This window comes from Mauremys reevesii, linkage group 12 (genome assembly GCF_016161935.1).
Source record: "Mauremys reevesii isolate NIE-2019 linkage group 12, ASM1616193v1, whole genome shotgun sequence".
Classification (NCBI taxonomy): domain Eukaryota; kingdom Metazoa; phylum Chordata; order Testudines; family Geoemydidae; genus Mauremys; species Mauremys reevesii.
The window spans coordinates 44,873,017-44,891,290 of NC_052634.1; the positions used below are offsets into that span (position 1 = coordinate 44,873,017).

At 53.2% G+C, this 18,274-nt stretch overlaps 3 non-coding genes and 1 pseudogene across 3 annotated transcripts; 1 reads left to right on the forward strand and 3 right to left on the reverse strand.

Annotated features, from left to right (window-relative positions):
- LOC120375436 overlaps positions 1–18,274 on the reverse strand; it is a 648,226-nt pseudogene that overhangs the window by 491,894 nt on the left and 138,058 nt on the right.
- On the forward strand, positions 473–544 carry TRNAG-UCC. Its single transcript has one exon. It is a non-coding gene; the product is annotated as a tRNA-Gly (tRNA).
- TRNAA-UGC lies at positions 5,136–5,207 on the reverse strand. The gene has a single exon. It is a non-coding gene; the product is annotated as a tRNA-Ala (tRNA).
- On the reverse strand, positions 6,508–6,579 carry TRNAE-UUC. The gene has a single exon. It is a non-coding gene; the product is annotated as a tRNA-Glu (tRNA).

The window sequence follows — 18,274 nt, forward strand, 5'->3', positions numbered from 1 at the left end:
CCTGGTATTTATCCCTCTGATATATTTATATCCTTAGACCTTTTTCTCTTCAAACCTCTTATCCCAATCTCTGGGCCACCTCCGCATTTCAGAGTTTAGAATTTACTCTCCTCACCCTCGTATGGCACTTTCCATGTGAATTAGACAAAGTGAGTGGGGGAAGCTCCCTGGCTAATGAAAAACCGATGCTCTGGGTGAGGCCTGAACTCATAACCCCAGCAGTGTGCCTCCCTCACCAGCCAGGCGTGCCCCTGTAGGTGCTTCATAGACAAGCTTGGGAAGTAGGGTAGTTACCTGGGTGTGTGAGTAACCACTTGGGTGACCTAATTGAGAGGCTGATGGTTCAAACCCAAGTGAAAATAGAGGTAGTTTCTTTTTAGTGTTGAGACTCCAGTACATTTTAACAGGCTGTAAAATGCCTCAATTCTGGTCTAGCCTCATTGGGCAAGCATAAGGGGTACTTTTGCCAGCTGCATTGGTGGTATAGTGGTGCGCACAGCTGCCTTCCAAGCAGTTGATCTGGGTTTGATTCCCAGCCAATGCAGGGATGTGATGTTTTCTCTGCTGGGAATGGGTTTAATTTCAGTCACATTGTATCAGTTTAGCAATGGAACGAGAGAATCAACGTGCTGCAGGTCATTCAACACCCAGTGGAGGAAGAAAGGGGTGAGACTATACAATGAGCAAGTGGAGTCATCCTGGTATTACAATGTTTGGTTTATTTTTTTTTCCTTTACTTCCCTCTCCCTTTTAGACTCAGAGCCTTTAAGGTCAGAAGGGACCAGTGTGATCATCTAGTCCGACCTGCTGCACCTTGCAGGCCCAAAGACCCCACCCCCCCCCACCGGTAAAAAACCCGGGAGGGGGGGCAGCTCTGTGCACTGCCCCTACCCCAGGCAGCACATGGAGGCCCTCTGCTCCCCTCCCCCAATGGGTGTGCAGAGATGTGCCAGCAGCACTGAGGTGGCTCCCTGCCCACTCTGCCTCTGTCCCTCCGTGCCACTCCCAGAAATGGCCGGCATGTCCCAGCATCCCCTGGGGTGGGGGAGTGTCTCCATGCCCTGCCCCTGCCCCAAGTACCAACTCCGCAGCACCCATTGGCCAGGAACTGCAGCCAATGGGAGCTCTGGGAGCAGCGCCTGCAGCAGTGGCACACGGAGATCCCCTGGCCTCGCCCACCTAGGAGCTGCTGCCAGAGGGTTGTGTTTACCGGTCACTTTGGGAGCTGCAGTTCCCGGGGTAAGCGCCACCCCTCCTGCACCCCAACCCCCTCCCCCAGCGCAGAGCCAGCACCGTGCACCCAAATTTCATCCCAGAGCTTTGCTTGTCTTCCTTTCACCCAGAACCATCCTTCTTCTCCTGGGCTGCAAGTAGCCATCCCTGGGAAGCCAAGACGCAGGCACAGGATTCTACCTCCCAGCACCCAACCGCACCTCCCCAGGCTTTGCAGAACGAATGGTGGTGCTCTACTAACCCCACTTAGCCGCACTGAGGCACTTAGCTTCTGCCCTGCCTTCCTCAGATCGACTTTCCTCTTTTGCCCCATTCCTGCCTCACTTGCTCCTTTGGCAAGTCACACAGAAGAGCCGGCCGCCATCGGCCAATCTCCAAGGGCAGAGGACCAAGCCACAAGGCTTCAAAAGGTGCCTGGCCCAGATCCTCTAGCTTTCCCCTGCTGATGCCAAGGCTTTTTCTCAGCTCATTTCACTACCCTCTGTCATGCAGGGGTTGGGGTTATCGCAGGTGTTACCCGAAATTGGGCCAGCTAGTCAGCGTAGGGAGCACTAATGACCCACCAGAGTTTGGCAGAAAGCAGCACGTTTATTATATTGATAGCTAAGCTCAAACGAAGCGGGGCGGGGGGTGACACACTCACACTCCCAGGACAGGCACGGCACTGGAGATGTCAGGATTCTGCAAGGTAAGTGTCCCACAGCGCAGCTATGGATGGTGTGATGAAGGTAAGTCTTCCTGAGGCACAATGAAATACAACGCAGAGAACCACTGGCCAGGCAGTCCGGGCGAAGGGCATTCACTGGAGGTACAAGCTTATGAGTGCTCTCCTGAGCACAGGGCCCCTTCCCCTTTTAAGGGCCTGTACCTCATGGCCTGCGACTAGAGATGACTTGGCTGAATCTGGTGGGTCACACTCCACCTTGGGCAGTGTCCATGCTCTGGGTGTGTGATTGCTGCCTAATTAGAGTCCCAGACACCTTGTCTACCTGGGAGCTCTTCTGCTCTTCAACCAGCCCATTCATCCCACGAGCATTCCAGGAGGGAGCGGGAGGGGAAAAGCCACTTCACAGGCATTCAGAGAGGGAGAGGAGACAGAAGTGGGAGCAGAGGAAGTATAACAGACCTTTTGAGCATAGAAATCACTGCTGCTCCTACAACAGCAGGGACAGGCCAGTAGGAGCTGGGAAAATTAAGGCAGCATGTTTCTGTCTGGCTTTGAACCAGGGACCTTTTACAAGTTAGGTAAACATGAGAACCACTACACTACAGAAACTCTGTCACAGAGCTCTGCTCCTCCCTTCCTAAGAACATAAGAATGACCATATTGGGTCAGACCAAAGGTCCATCCAACCCCACATCCTATCTGCCAACAGTGGCCAATGCCCGGTGCCCCAGAGGAACTGAACCTAACAGGTAATGAGCAAGTGATCTCTCTCTCTTGCCATCCATCTCCCCCCTCTGACAAACAGGCTAGGGGCACCATTCCTTACCCATCCTGGCTAATAGCCATTCATGGACTTAACCTCCATGAATTTATCTGCAAAAAGAACAAGGAGTACTTTTGGCACCTTAGAAACTAACAAATTTATTTGAGCATAAGCTTTCCTGGGCTAAAACCAACTTCATTGGATGCATGCAGTGGAAAATACAGCAGGAAGATATATATATATATATATATATGTATACAAACAGAACATGAAAAATTGGATGTTGCCATACACACTATAATGAGAGTGATCAGTTAAGGTGAGCTATTATCAGCAGGAAAAAAACCCTTTTTTAGTGGCTTTCATGGCCTTTGAGAAAGCAAGACAGAGCCTTGGAAGACCCAGCAGGGTTTGTAGCACAGGAATTGTTCTCAGATTCCACTGAGACTTCAACTCAGGTTGCAGGATTCAAAGTCCTGAGTGCTGGCCCTTACACCATAGGACCAGCAGAGCACCTGTTGATTACTGTAGACTTCCAGTAGGGAGGACTCTGTGGGCAGGGGCGGCTCTAGGCATTTTGCCACCCCAAGCACGGCAGGCAGGTTGCCTTTGGTGGCTTGCCTGCGGGAGGTCACCGAAGTCGCAGGACCAGCGGACCCTTCACAGGCATGCTGCCGAACGCAGTCTGCCTGCTGCCCTCGATGCGACGGCAGAGCGCCCCCTGCGGCTTGCTGTCCCAAGCACGCGCTTGGTGTGCTGGGGCCTGGAGCCGCCCCTGTCTGTGGGGACAATTTTTTCTGGCAGGGAGGACTCAGTGGGAACATGCCTCTCTGGCCAGCCCTGCATTTGCTCAAAAAGTCAGCACACAGCACTTTGCTGCAGGCCCAGAGGCCTTTCTTCCTCCAGACTGTGAGGCCAGTGGACAGGTGAGGCAGTAGCACCTTCAGTCTCAGGCAGTAAAGGGCCCTTCCTGGGAAAGGCCATGTCCTGAAAAGAAGAAGCTGAAGTCAAGAAGAGTCCTCCAAAGACACCTTCTAAAGATCTTGGGGGCATATTACACAGAGAACTGTTTTCTCGGCTGACCAGTGACTTGAACCCTACACCCTCAGATTAAAAGCCTGATGCTTTACCAACTGAGCTAGTCAGGTTCATATGTTAAAAAAAGGTAAATTTAATGCAGAAGAGAAATTAGTCATGAAAATGAGGGCAGGAAACAATACAGAAAACCTGCTACTCTTGCTCTCTTAGCAGTCCTAGCCCCAGCCTGCTCCTCCATCCTGAGGCCTTATTCTTTCTTTAGTTAAATATCAAATCCAGGAGAAAACAGTTATACAGAACTGTCATTGGAAATACAAGAATTAAAAAGAAATAATGCAATCCCCATCACTTTATCGTGTTGGGGCCATTCCTGTATCGAGAGCACCCGCTAAGGTCCCTGTGTGCTTACGAGAAACCTGGAGGAACTCATACCACAGCCTGAACATGCAACTCAACTGCTCCCAGGTGCTGCAGTAAAACCCTTTCCCTGCTGTGACCTTGCACTCCATAGGATTTTCTGAAAATATGCTAATGAGTGTGAATATAAAGTGATTGGACTATGTTTCATGCAAAGGTCTCTTGTAAGGTATCATTACAAAGCTTATTATCTATTGTGTGTGTTCATTCTATTTGTATGATTCAATCATTCTTGTATCTGAAACTAGAAATATGAACTATAACTCTGTGGTCCTGTTGTAATGATGCAAAGTGTGGGCCATTAATAGTGGTTTGGACTCTTGATGGCTCCCATTAACCAGGACAATAGACTGGAGATGGCTCTGTCCTGCACCATCTGTGAGTCAGGCCAGGAAGAATGAAGGCTTGGGGGGGTCTCACAGGACATGTGACCATGTCACCTGGTACAGGAATCCATCTTAAACCTTGCATCCGAAGAAGTGGGTATTCACCCACGAAAGCTCATGCTGCAAAACGTCTGTTAGTCTATAAGGTGCCACAGGATTCTTTGCTGCTTCTACAGAACCAGACTAACACGGCTACCCCTCTGACACATCTTAAACCTGGGGCTCTTCCTCAGGAGAGAGACAAAAGATTCCTGCCTTGTACCAAAGCTGTATAAGGGGGTGGAACTGAACAAACATGGCTGCAGTCATGAGACATCCCCCAGCTACCACCTGAGCTGGAACAAGGGCTATGCCAGGTGAAAAGATTGGGCCCAGACAAGAAATAAGTTTAGTCTTTGCCTCTCAGTCTGTAAAGATGGGACCTTTCCCTCCAGTGCTGGAGGATTTGCCCTTCTCATCTACCCCTTGTCCCAAGCAGCACAGCAGGTGGGAATCTTACATGTACAGGGGCGCAGAAACCCCACCCACACCTTGCATGCAATTGGCACTTGCCTCTCACCAAGCAGGATTGAAATTCCTGCAGGGAGACACCTGCTCTTGGCATAAGCAAAGCAGCAGGGTGAAAAGAACCTGGAGATGCTGGGGATTGAACCCAGGACCTCATACATGCAAAGCATGTGCTCTACCACTGAGCTACATCCCCAGATGGACTGTGTGTGCTATAGGTTACACTCAGAGCCCTCCTGTTTCCAGAGCACCTAGTGGCCTAAAAGCAGCATGAGGGACACATTCCCTGCTCTGAGGGCCAAACCTGCTGTCCTGGAGGCTGTTAGTTCTTAGGGGTCACTTTGCAGCAGGGCCAGATTCGATGTGTGGGGCAGAGACAGTGGGTGCCCTGGACTCCGGGTGCAGAGATACACTCAGCCCTCTCCCCTGCATTGGGTGGGGGGTGCTGCCACCCCCTGCTGGAAGGTAATGTATCGGGGCGTGGGCACTGTGAGTCACTCAACACCTGACCCTGGTGGCAGCAGTGCTGTGGGGAGCTCCAGGTGTTTCTAGGATCTGCTCTTTCTACCTGCCTGTGAAGTCCAGCTTTCCCCAGCACATTCACTGCGGTGCAATTGGGTCACTGTTTCCATGGCTGAACAGCAAAGAATCGCTCCCAGTTTCCCTTCTATCGGCAGCAGGATTAGCCTGTGTCAGTGGTTAATGAGGTGGATCTAGTTGTAGATTGTTATTCATTCCCCACCTTGACAATTCACACCATCCCTTTCCCAGGCAGATTCCCAGCACCTCAGTGATCCTGGTAGCAGGGGTTGGGGCCTGAGACTTTCAGGGTCCTTTTTCTCCTCCACCTGGAGTGAACTCAGCTTTTCCCCCATCCCAGGCAATCCATGAAATAACACCAGGGGCATAAAGAAAGAGGGGAGGGAACATCTCAAGGCCAAGGCTGGATGTGCCCAGGGCCCCCAACTCATCCATTGTTTCCATGGAATTTGGCCCCTGCTTTGCACAAGGGACAGAGAAAGATCTTGCTGTTCCTGTGTCTATGCAAAGAAATTGTGTTTCCCTAGGAAAGAGAGGTGGGAAATGGCCCCATGATGGGACAATATCCTGAGGATTAAGACCTAAGGACTCAGGCTGAGAACTGATTTAACCCCACTCATCTGGGATTTAACAAATTGTCTTCCATGGAGCAGGGCCAGATCCAGCGTTTTTGCCACCCCAAACAGAGACAAAAAACAAACAAACAAAAAAAGCTGCAGTCGGCCCCAGCTCTACCTCTGCCACTTTTGGCGGCAAATCCTTCCCTCTGAGAGGGCTGAATTGCTGCTGAAGCCTCCCCTCTCTATTGACTGCCCCAGGGACCTGCTTGTTGCGCTGGTGCCTGGAGCCGGCCATGCCATGGAGACACTGGGAAGATGGGGAATCAGGAAAATAACATGGGTTTATTTACATTGCAAGTGAAGAATAACTGAAGCATTTTTGCTATAAAGTCACTTCTCCCTGACTGGGAATTGAACCCAGGCCTTGGCAGTGAAAGTGCCAAATCCTAACCACTAGACCACCAGGGAGGTGATTATAGGAGCTGTCTCTCTTATGCTACACTTTCTTAGGCTACTTTCTATCCAATTTCTGAAGCTGCTCCATTGTCCACTCCCTGAGGGGCTAAGAGCAGAGGGTGCAGGAACCCCTGTGCTCAGGGTCACAACCTGAGCCCAACCCAAGTCACTGAAACAAACTCAAATGACGCTTCCTCCAGCAGGATCACAGAGCCACACAAAAAGAACCCATGAAGAACAATCCTCCTCTGCCTTCATTTACCCCATCGCAACCCTCTCAGCAGCCGACTCTTGCAGGAAGGACTGAGCTGATAGGAGCTCTGGCATAGAGACCAAGGGAGGGGTGTTGCTCCCCCTGTGTGTGAGCTGATCACATTGTGACTCCGTGTAATGGGGCTCTGAGCTTTGCCATCTTGTGAGTTCTGAGTGCTGAGCCCCCCAGACCCTTCTGCTGGGAGCAGGGGCGGCTCTACGTTTTTGGCCGCCCCAAGCAGTCATGTGCGGGAGGTGCCCCGGAGCCGCGGGAGCAGCGGACCTCCCGCGGGCATGACTGCAGAGGGACCGCTGGTCCCGCGTGGCTCGGCTGGACCCCCCGCGGCTGCGGACGGTTCGCGGGTCTGGCGGCTCCGCTTGAGCTGCCGCAGTCATGCCTGCGGGAGGTCCAGCGGAGCCGCGGGATGAGCGCCCCCTCCACAGTCATGCCTGCGGCAGGTCCAGGCGTCCCGGGGCTCCGTTGGACCTCCCGCAGGCATGACTGCGGCAGGTCCGCCGGCCCGGCCTGCCGCCCCCCCCCGGCCAAAGGGGACGCCCCCTAGATTTTGCCGCCCTAGGCACCAGCTTGTTTTGCTGGTGCCTAGAGCCGCCCCTGGCTGGGAGCATGGGGATTGCACAACAGTTGCAAGCCCTTTTCCCGTCTCCTTGTCCTCCTCGGCTTCCCCAGACCTTCCCCACAAATGGTTCTATCAGGCGCTGGAGGGATCTAAGGACCTGCAGGTTTCCCTCACCCATCTCCTAAAGCAAACAGTGATTCCCGTCTCTGACACTCCTGGGCCAGGCTTCTTTTGAGTTTTTCCCCAGGGGACCTGATTCCTTGTGAAAATGTGTGTGTGGGGAACTGGCTTGTCTGCCCCCTCTCTGGGAGCCGAGAAACTTTTTCAGACTCTCCCCCACTAGATGAGTCCAACAGCACCTCCCACTGGTGGGAGAATCCTAAATTCCATCCTCCCATCCTGGTTACTCTGACCAGCTGATGTCGGCAGCATGCTAAATCAACCCCAGCTCTCAGGCTAGAGAGCAGCATCTAACCAGCCTTGTGACAGCTCCGGTTTGCTCGCTGGAGACATAATGAACAAGGAAAGAAGGCAAATGTCAGACAGGGAACCTCAGCTCCAGAAATAAATGCCCTCAGGGCTCCTTCTACATTGCGACTGGGCAATTGACTGACTTCAAATTCGGCTAAACCAGTTGGTAGAGCATGAGACTCTTAATCCTGCCATCATGAGTTTTAGCCCCATATTGGGCAGCAGCAACAGCCCTTAGGTGTCACTCTTCTGCTTATAGTCACAGCCCAAAATGAAAGTTCCACACCCCAGGATAGGTTTTGCAGCAAGACAAGATAAGCACATTAGCCAATGGTTAACAGGTTATATAATGTCTCCGCCCATGGTTTCAAAATAGCAAATTAACATTTAATGAATACTTTGATAAACTGTTAGTAGTATAAAATATCTATGTTGAATTCTGATTTGGGGTCCATAGGAATGGAGCAACTCCTTTGATTGTCCAACAGGCACATTCCTAGGGGTTAAAGCAAAGAACCAGTGAAAGTATATGGCAATAAAAATTGTTTTCTGTGTGTCTTAAGGCAGGCATTGGTCCCTGGGAGGGGAGGTGGAAGGATGCCATATCTTATACTGACATGTGCCAACTTCTCATAAACTCAAGGTTGGATCTGCGGGAAGAACGTCTCCCTACAGAAGAGACTAACACAATAGGAACAGGGATTCTTTGTTCAATCTGCAACTCTGAATAAGACACAATTATTTCGTTCTTAGCTCCATCACCTATCTTAGCAAGCAAGGCTTTCTGGTTACCCAGCTTTCTCTTAGCTGGTCATGATTTGCTAGGCCTCTGGTCTCTTGACCATACTCTGGACTTTGGCTCTGGAAAAGAGCTGGCACAATCCATAGACCAGGTTGTTATATAAACTGCACATGGATTTTAACCCTTCACATCCAGTAATGGCAAAGTTTTTGGTTCAGGCTTGTAGCAGTGATGGAATAAACTGCAGGTTCAAATCAAGTCTCTGGAGTCCATCCACAGCTGGGATGGGTCATTCAGTCCTTTGTACAGAGCTTCAGTTTGTAGCAAAGTCCCTCCAGAGATATGAAGCAGGATTGAAGACAAGATGGAAATGAGGCATCAGCCTTGTATAGTCTCTTGCCATGTGGTCTTTGCTTTCTTTGTCCCAAGGACACTATCCAGCATGTGGCATAGAAAAACCTGAGTTCTGTCCATAGGCAGGTCCCTGCATACCTTGCTGAGTCACAAGGTGTATCTGCCTTCTCTCAATGGGTCAGTTGTATAGCTGATGGTCCTTAATTGGGTGATCCACAGGGAGTAGCTCAAACCTCCAAAGTGCCTGGCCAGGGGCAGGACATTAGCACAGCAAGGGAGGGGTGTGGCAGTGACATCACAAAGGCTTTTTGCAGGACCTCAGACTATTGGTCAAAGGTGGTGGGGAGGTGGTGACCTCACAGAGAGATGCTGACATCAGCCAGGCAGGACAGGGGCGAGGGGCCAGGGAAACCTCAGAGACCCCTGTGGCTTTGCTTCAGCAAGTCTCCTTCTCCAGGTCTCTCTTTGAGGACTGAGAGAGTATTCGGGTTCACGGACGTGAGTGCCAGGAGGAACCTCTTTCGAGTTTTCTCCTGTCCTTTTAGTGATTTTACTAGAAAACAGCCATCCCTGTTTAGAAGGTAAGAGCCTCCTCAAGGTTTGAAACCTGTTCAGTCTGATCCATCTGGTGACTGTTGAATTCTAGGCATGGAAAACACGAGCTTAAGGAGGCAGAATTTTATTCTGCACCTGGGATTTTGTCCCTTAGAATCACTGGGGACATTAGGGTTTGTCCTTTTGGTTTCACCTTTTCCTCCATCCCTCCCCCCTCCTTTCTCTTTGTCTCTTGCTTCTTTTGTCCTTTCTCCTGTTCCCCTCCCAGCACCAGGAGGGGGTGTGTGTGTGTGTGTGTGTTGCGGGGGAGCAGTGTGGTTTTTCCCCGTGTAGCCAGCACCAGACCTGGCACCACCCCCAGCTCTGCCCCCTTCCTGCCACTGCGACCCCATCTCACCTCCTGACCCTGGCTGGGCGCCCCCGGCCCCTCGTAGCAGGGGGCTGTGCAGGGGGGTCTCCTTGCAACCATGAGTGGGTGTCTGGTGGGTGCTGTCACCTCCGCCAGAGACCCCCAAGAGACTCACTAGCTTCCTCCGCATGCAGGGAGGGGCTCCTACTTTCTGACTTGGGGGGGAGGAGATTCCGTGATGTCAGAGCCCGTGGGGGGAGGGGTTCAAATCACGAGTCTGGAGTGGCAGGGGAACCCCTCCCCCAGTCAGATTCCACTAGGGGGCTGGGCTGGGATCTCTAGGGAGGGAGACACAGGAAAAAGCAGCCACCACTATGGAACCCAGGAGTCCTGGTTCCCACTGCCCCTTCTCTCACCTCTAGACCCCCCTCCGCTCCCAGAGCCAGGGATAGAACCCAGAGGTCCTAGTGCCCAGCCCCCTCCCTGCTCTGACCACTACACATCACTCCTCTTTTAGGCTCGCTGCCTCTTCTATCCACCCAGCCCACCTGTCCATCCCTTTGCTGCAGGTTTCTGGGGTGTCACCCCTGCTCTGCGCTCCCCCAGTGCAGCCCGAGGCCTTTCCTCCCCCCAACCACACATCCTCACCCCCCTCGTGCTGGATCATCTGCTTGGCCCCCTGCCCCCTCTCGGGGTGCGCTGTGCGGCGTGGCTGGGGATTGTGCAATGGCCCAGCACCAGGCAACGCAGAACGTAAACCACAGGCCCTGCCCTGCCCCACCCCACTGGAGCTGCCTTCCAGGTGCATCGGAGCCCAGCACCCTGCACCTGGCCCCTCCTGCCCCACAAGGGGTGAGCTGCAGCCCCACCATGCTCTGCAGAGGGGAGAAGGGTCAAGCCAACCAGCCCATTTAGGATGGGGGAATCAACACCCTTTTTTCTGCACAGCCACTGACCATCAGCAGGATTCCTCCTCCCTCCTGTGCCTCAGTGCAACTAAATCTCCACACCTAGACAGCTGGTCCATCCGCTGCACCCCAATCCCCCATGCCTGAGCCTCCCTGCCAAAGCCCTGCACCTGGCTCCAGAGAATCAAGTCTCACGTGTCGCTGGGAACTTGACTTCTTGTGCCCAGACAGTCTCAGCCCCCCTCAGCAGATGACCTGAGAAACATAGTGTCTGTCTTCTCTAAAGAAGTACTTGGAGAATTTTTTCTTGTGTGACCACATGGCCTAATGGATAAGGCATCTGACTTGGATCAGGCGATTGAGGGTTCTGAGTCCCTTCGTGGTTGTGATTGTGCGATTTTACCTTTGGGCTGAAAGTCCTGCTCCCTTCAGGGCTGGAACCTCTTCTTGGCCGCTCAGGCCAATGCTCTGGCTTCAGCTAGAGCCCCAGGAAGGAGTTGGGGGTTGCGTGTCACAAAGGCTGGGGCATGAGCCCCAGGTGCTTCCAGTCTCGCCTTTGCCCTTCCTGACTTGCCAAAAAAAATGGGCGGCTGCCCGGGCTAGAGTGTGGAGCAGTTTCCCTCTTCCAAGTGTGCGCCTGTCCCTGTGCTGGAGGGTACTTGCTACATAGCACCTTAGGAGCCTGGGTGTTTCTCTGCTTCTCGCCAGCTGGGGAAAAGCCTCTTGGGGTAAAATCTCCTGCCCCACTGCCAAAGTGAGCACCTGGAGTGGGAACGGTAAGAGGCCCCACCAGGGGGGCTGGCCCTGCTTTCCTACCGTCTTCTGATGTTGGCCACAAAGCATCAGCAGCTGGCTGTGGGTGGCTTTCAGTGGGGGTTCGGCATGGCAGGGAGCAGCCTGGCTGGGTGTCTCTGTGGCTGTCTGCTGGCCACGCATAGGCATGGTTCTCCCCTCTTCTTGCCCTGCCCTCGGTTGCTCTGTGGCTGTTAAGCCTTCCCTTGGAGCTGTCAGCACCAGCCGCCTCTGTCCTAGGTGCCCAGAGGAGGAGAGGTGCTGGGCTTCAGCCTGGGACTCTGCCTCCCTCCTGCCTTTCCCTGACTATGAAGCCTGACCCTGTCCCTCCTTCCTTCAAGCGCCATGTGGGCAAGAGGAAGAGCTGCAGCTACAGGGACCAAAGTTGTGGGCATCAGGTGAAGCAGCAAGAAACCCAACATCAGGTCAACCCGCAGGAATCTCTAGCCAGACTGTTAAGTTCTAGGACCCCACCCTATAGCCGCCAGCCCATTGAACCAGCCAGACCAAAGACCTATCGCCAGTGGGCATCAGTGACCCAGGAGGAGGAGAAAAAAAAGCACCATTTTAGCTCAGCCAGGGAGAGGGTAACAAAGCACATTGAGCTCCAAGCTTTGCAGCAAACCACCGTACCCGCCAGAGGTCCCACTGAGATTTGAACTCAGATACCAGAACTCAAAGTCCCGAGTGCTGCCCATTACACCATGGGACCTGCTGCTGTTCTGTTTTCTAGACCCCTGTGACTCTCACCTGGCTGGTTTGCTCTCTGCACTTATTGCTTCCCACCAGCGGCTTCCTCTCGCAGGACTCTCTCTCCTCCTCCAGTGACTGTGGTCCTGAACTACCGGATCCGCGGGTCCTGCCCTGAGTCCCCCGTAGCCCCCTGCTTTGTCTCCGTTCCCTGCAGGCTGCAAAAATGTCAGGGGAGGCTGCTCCTCCCTTCACTCGATGCTCCTGCTCATATCAGCCAACTGCAGCCTCATCTCCTGGAACTCGGGCAGCTGTCGCTTGATCCGATCGTACAGTCACACACTGACTGGCTCCCCTGCCTGGATGCTCTTGTGGAAATCCCACAGGCGACGCTGCAGGACTTGGCACCGTTGGTTTCTTTAATGTTGTGGTGTTTGCCCAACTGCCACAACAAAGCCGCCAACTCCTCCCTCACCGACTCCCACCAATCCCCCTGGTTACCATAGAACCCTCTGATGCTTTCCCATTCTGCCCACACTGCCAGGCCTCACCCCCCTGCTCCTTTATCTTACAAGCTCTGGCTGTTCAGCTTCACTATCCTCTGCCCTGGGTCAGGGACAGGGGCGGCTCCAGGCACCAGCGCAGCAAGCTGCGGGGGGTGGCCTGCCGATCGTTGTGAGGGTGGCAGTCAGGCTGCCTGCAGGAGGTCCCCTGGTAATGCGGATTAGGTGGCATGCCTGCGGGAGCTCTGCCAGTCCTGCGGCTTCAGCGGCAATTCAGTGGTGGTTACGCCGAAGCACGGGACCGGCAGACCTCCCGCGGGCATGCCGCCGAATCCGCCTTACCAGAGGACCTCCGGCAGGTGTTGGGATAGATCTGTATTACATTATATACTAATGTTAGATGTGTAGAAAGTGTGACTAGAAAGGAGTAGTGTGACTGTGCTGCCCGTGGGAGCCAGCTGAGGTCACTCAATCAGGGTGAACTGCAAACAAAACGGGCAGACACACCCCAAATGCTGGTGGTTATTCCAATACTTAGATTTACCAACCAGCACAAAACAGCTTCTGTAGCACCTCACTGGTTACTCAGAAGTCCAAACCCCGCAGTTCCCTTAAAGTGCCCAGCCTCAGGCCTCCGTCCAGACACTCGTCAGATATGAGGATGATTCCTGAAAATCTGATCTCATCATATCAAAGAAAAGGTTCTTCCAATCCCAAAGGATCAGCCACACACCCAGGTTCAATTATAACTTAGATCTTACCCAAAATACACGCTACAGCCAATTCTTATTAACTAAGCTAAAATTTATTAACAAAGAAAAGAGAGAGAGAGTGTTGGTTAAAAGATCAATATACAGACAGACTTGAATTCAATTCTCGAGGTTCAGATGCATAGCAGAGATGAGCTTGTAGTTGCCAAAAGTCCTTTTAGAAATAGTCGAGAGGTGATAGTCCAATGTCCATATTCAGGATGACTCCAGTCAGTGACTCGGGATCTCAATCCTTATGGCTTAAGAGTTCCCTCTCTTGAAACCGAAAGCAGATCTGAGATGAAGCAGGATCATGTCCCAGGGTTCTTATAGACGAGACTTGTTTGCTGACATCACAAGCCCTGAGCAAACATCTCCCCTTTTACCTCTAACAATGCAGACTAGCATTTCAAAGCTCTGTTCATTTACAGATCTTCCTAACCAGCCCTCAAGGTTCACCCATGGGTCAGGTCAGTGGGTGAGGTGAGTTAATTAACTCTTTCTGGCCATGTCACCTTTCAATGAAATATATTACACTCATAACCTCACAGGAGGTCAGGAATGGGATAGCAGGGGCTGCGGGTCGGGAGTGAGGGGCACTGGTAGAGCTGGGGGAAGCCCAGGGGCTGCGGGTCAGGAGTGAGGGGCACCGCTAGAGCTGGGGGGAGCTCAGCGGGCTGTGGGTCGGGAGTGAGGGGCACTAACAGAACTGTGAGTCTGGAGGTCAGGACTGGGATGGCAGGGGCTGCGGGTCGGGAGTTAGGGGCACCGTCAGAGCTGGAGGGAGTGCAGGGGGCTGTGGGTCGGGAGTGAGGGGCACCAGCAGAGCTGTGAGTCTGGAGGTCAGGACTGGGATAGCAGGGCTGCGGTTCAGGAGTGAGGGGCACCAGCAGAGATGTGAGTCTGGAGGTCAGGAATGGGATAGCAGGGGCTGCGGGGTCGGGAGTGAGGGCCACCAGCAGAGATGTGAGACTGGAGGTCAGGACTGGGATAGCAGGGGCTGCGGGTCGGCAGTGAGGGCACCGGCAGCACAGTGACTGAGGAACTCAGCAGGGAGTCCTGGGGCTGGGGGTCGGGAGTGAGGGGCACCAGCAGAGCTGGAGGGAGCGCAGAGGGCTGCGGGTCGGGAGTGAGGGGCATCAGCAGAACTGTGAGTCTGGAGGTCAGGACTGGGATGGCAGGGGCTGCGGGTTGGGAGTGAGGGGCACCCTCAGAGCTGGAGGGAGCCCAGGGGGCTGCGGATCAGGAGTGAGGGGCACCAGCAGAGCTGTGAGTCTGGAGGTCAGGACTGGGATAGCAGGGGCTGCGGGTAGGGAGTGAGGGGCACCGTCAGAGCTGGAGGTAGCGCAGGGGGCTGCAGGTCAGGAGTGAGGGGCACCAGGAGAGCTGTGAGTCTCGAGGTCAGGACTGGGATAGCAGGGGCTGCGGGTCAGGAGTGAGGGGCACCATCAGAGCTGGAGGGAGCGCAGGGGGCTGCGGGTCGGGAGTGAGCAGCACCAGCAGAGCTGTGAGTCTGGAGGTCACATCTGCAGGGAACAGTTCTGAACTTGGAGCACTTACAACTTGGAGAGTCTTTGTAGGGCATCCCAAATGTTTCCTGTATTCACAGACAGTTGTTGAGATGGTTCACCCAATTCCTCACCTGTGCACACGGCTCTCGGGAGCACTTTTTTTCAGAGCCATAGATGTCTGAGACCCACGGCTGGTCCCCTCATTCCAGCTGCGAGATCACATCAGGTTTGGAAACTGGAAACCCTGGGAAGGGAAAGAAAACAAGGACGGTCCATGGAATTTGTGGGATACTTGTCACAAGGAATATTCCATGGTTTTAACCCCAGCTCATTTTTAAGACGTAACACCCCAAGGCCGGCTTCCTTGGCTCAAAGTGGCAGGAGAGTTATTATTATAACTCATATTCATGACCTTAGTGCCTAAGAGCCAATGAACCATGGGCCCCTGTTGTGCTAGGCACAGCACAAACCCAGAATAGAAGATGGCCCAGGCCCTGAAGAATTTACAGTCTAACTAGACAAGACAGACACAGATGAGGGAAGAGGTGGAACCCGCCAGCAGAGTGAACTATGTGAAGGCAGAGGGACAGATCTGATGAACACAGGTATAGAACTTGAGACTATTGTATTTAATGTTATGACTAGGGCCAGTGTTTTCCGGAAATTGCGGCTGTTACTGCATTTCCCCCTGAAATTACTCTTCATTTCTGGAATCACCCTTCGTATCCAGAATAGCTGAACAGAAGGTGGTTGGGGATGCAGGGTCACAAACCCCACATTTCTGCCTGGAGACCCCTGACTCCTCCCCAGGGCACGGGGCAGAGGCTGGGGGCTGGCTGCTTTTGAGACTTGCTGCCAATTTCTTCCCTCCTCATACAAGTCTGGGCTCAGAAAAAACACTGGAGCTTCCCCTTGGGAGACGGGGCACTTGGCAGTGGGACACTGGGCACCCTCATCGTGCTGCAGCGCAGACGGCATCAACAGCACCTCTCCCCTGCTCCTCTCCCCTGCACACAGCTGGTTCATGCCCTGTCTCCCCAGCACACAGCCGGCTCCAGGCTCTCAATGCCCAGTGTCTGGGCCCCACCTTCCCCACACAGCTGGCTCCTGTCCAGTGGTGAGCTGGAGCCGGTTCCCACAGGTTCTCAAGAACCGGTTGCTAAAATTAGACCTCCGTGGAGAACCAGCTGTTAAAGGGCCAGGGGGTGGGCAAAGAACTCTGGTCTGTGGGCCGGACCATCCTGTTGCTCCCAGGATTCCCAGCTGGGGAGGCTGAGGCTCCCCCGGCCCTTCCCCCGCTTCCCCCCAGCTGCAGCGTGGCCAGCCGCCGGCACCAGCTGGGCAGCTCAGCTGAGCTCTGGAGTCGTCCTGCTGCCACTTTTTGAATGGCCCAGCAAGGTGGGGCGGGGGGCTGCTGCAAGCTCCAGGGCTGGCCAGAGGAGACGGGAGGGGGCAAGTGGGGCAATTGGCCGAGGCCCTGCAGGCCTCCGGCCCCATGAGAATCTCTCCTCTGGCCCTCCCCACTCCTCCCTTAAATCAGAACTTTTTATAGGGAACCGGTTGTTAAGATTTTGGCAGCTCATCACTGCTCCTGTCCCCTCCCCCAATGCATTTTCATGTTGTAAAGGATTATATATTGCTCATGCTTGTCAATTACTCTGTTTTCGCTGCCAGCAAACACTGGCCCTACTTATGACTGTTATCTTTGAGCCAGCCCTTGAAAGCATGAATACTTCACAGACTGTGGTGCTGAGATGGGCCAGATGATACCGGGGAGGCTGAGGGATGGGGAGATGGGTTTCCTGTGCAATCTGGTGTCACTAAGGCTGGATCTCAAGGCTGGTTATGCAGAACTCCATCTTCTGAAGCTTTGCCCTGCACAGAAAGGGGCAGTGACTGATTTTACCTCTTTCGGGAGACTGAATATGACAGACTTTTTGGAGAGAAACAGTTGAGCCAGGCTGCTGTAGAAAACAGTTTGATTTCCTTTCACTGAGCCTGTCCGTTTGTCTTCACTCCGGTAGAGCTCCCTGCATCTGCGAGCCCAGTTATTCCTGCTCCCAAGAACGTAACGAGTCCGTGTATACTTCACTCAGCCAAGGGGAGATCCTCCCATGGACAGGTGACAATTATTCCCTTGTCTCTGTCGGGTATTCCATTGATGTAGGTTGGTCCCAGCCTGTCCTTAATGACTCATTCATATCATCCCGTGACAGCTCCGTGACAAAACACCTCATGTCTCCTGCTCTTTATAATCATAGCAATACCAACCACAGAGGGAAACTGAGGTGTGTATTGGCATCATAGAAGTATCACCAAAATTCCTGCCTCTATCACACACACACGGCTCACAGCCCCAGGAGAGAAAGCAAAGCACGGGACCTGGATGTTAGTCCAGTGAACACAGTGGAGGACAAGCTGCAATCCGCACACCCTGGTCAAACAGGAGAGGCAGGTGGGTCCCCACCCATAGAGAGGGGCTGGCTAGAGGCCTGATACCCGAGAGGCCATTGCTTGAGCAGACCATGGAGGCAGGTCAAAGGCTTCGCTACCCCAGAACTGTGGCATCGCAAAAGCAGATTTTGAGGAATTAGGAAATCTAGTGACTCAGGTGTAATGGGAGGGAGAATTAAACTCCCCAGTGTGTGGAGAAGGCTGGGGAATTAAACACTAAAATTCAGGAGCAACAGCCCCTAATTCTTCTGAAAAGAAGGAAGTTTGGGGTGGGCTTTAGCAATTAGGTTGCAGCACATTCATAGATTGGAATTATTAATTAATAAGTGATGTAAATCATGAGTATTAATGCTTGATGCTTATGGACTTCCCAAAGGCCACGTATGGGTTGGGGCAGCTATTGACATTCTTGTAATCAGAGAAAAGGAGCAGATATGGTATATAGCCATCCTATTACCATAAGGAATTTTAGTGGGTGGGAGATAAGGCAAAAAAAGTGGGGCAAGGGAACTTGTCAAAACTTGTATGACAAATAAAGGTATAAAGTTATCACTACTCAGGTTTTTTAGAGCCCCCACAGCTTCTAATAACCGAGGGGACAGGACTCCTCACCCAGCGAGGTCACCGTCTCATAGTTCTCCTGCATGACGTCTCTGCAGAGGGCTCTCTGAGCGGGGTCCAGCAGAGCCCATTCCTCTCTGGTGAAATACACAGCCACCTCCTCGAAGGTCACCGGCCCCTGAAGGAGAAAGAGTCCAACACTCAGTACCTGCTGCCTCCGTCACAACCCCACCACTCA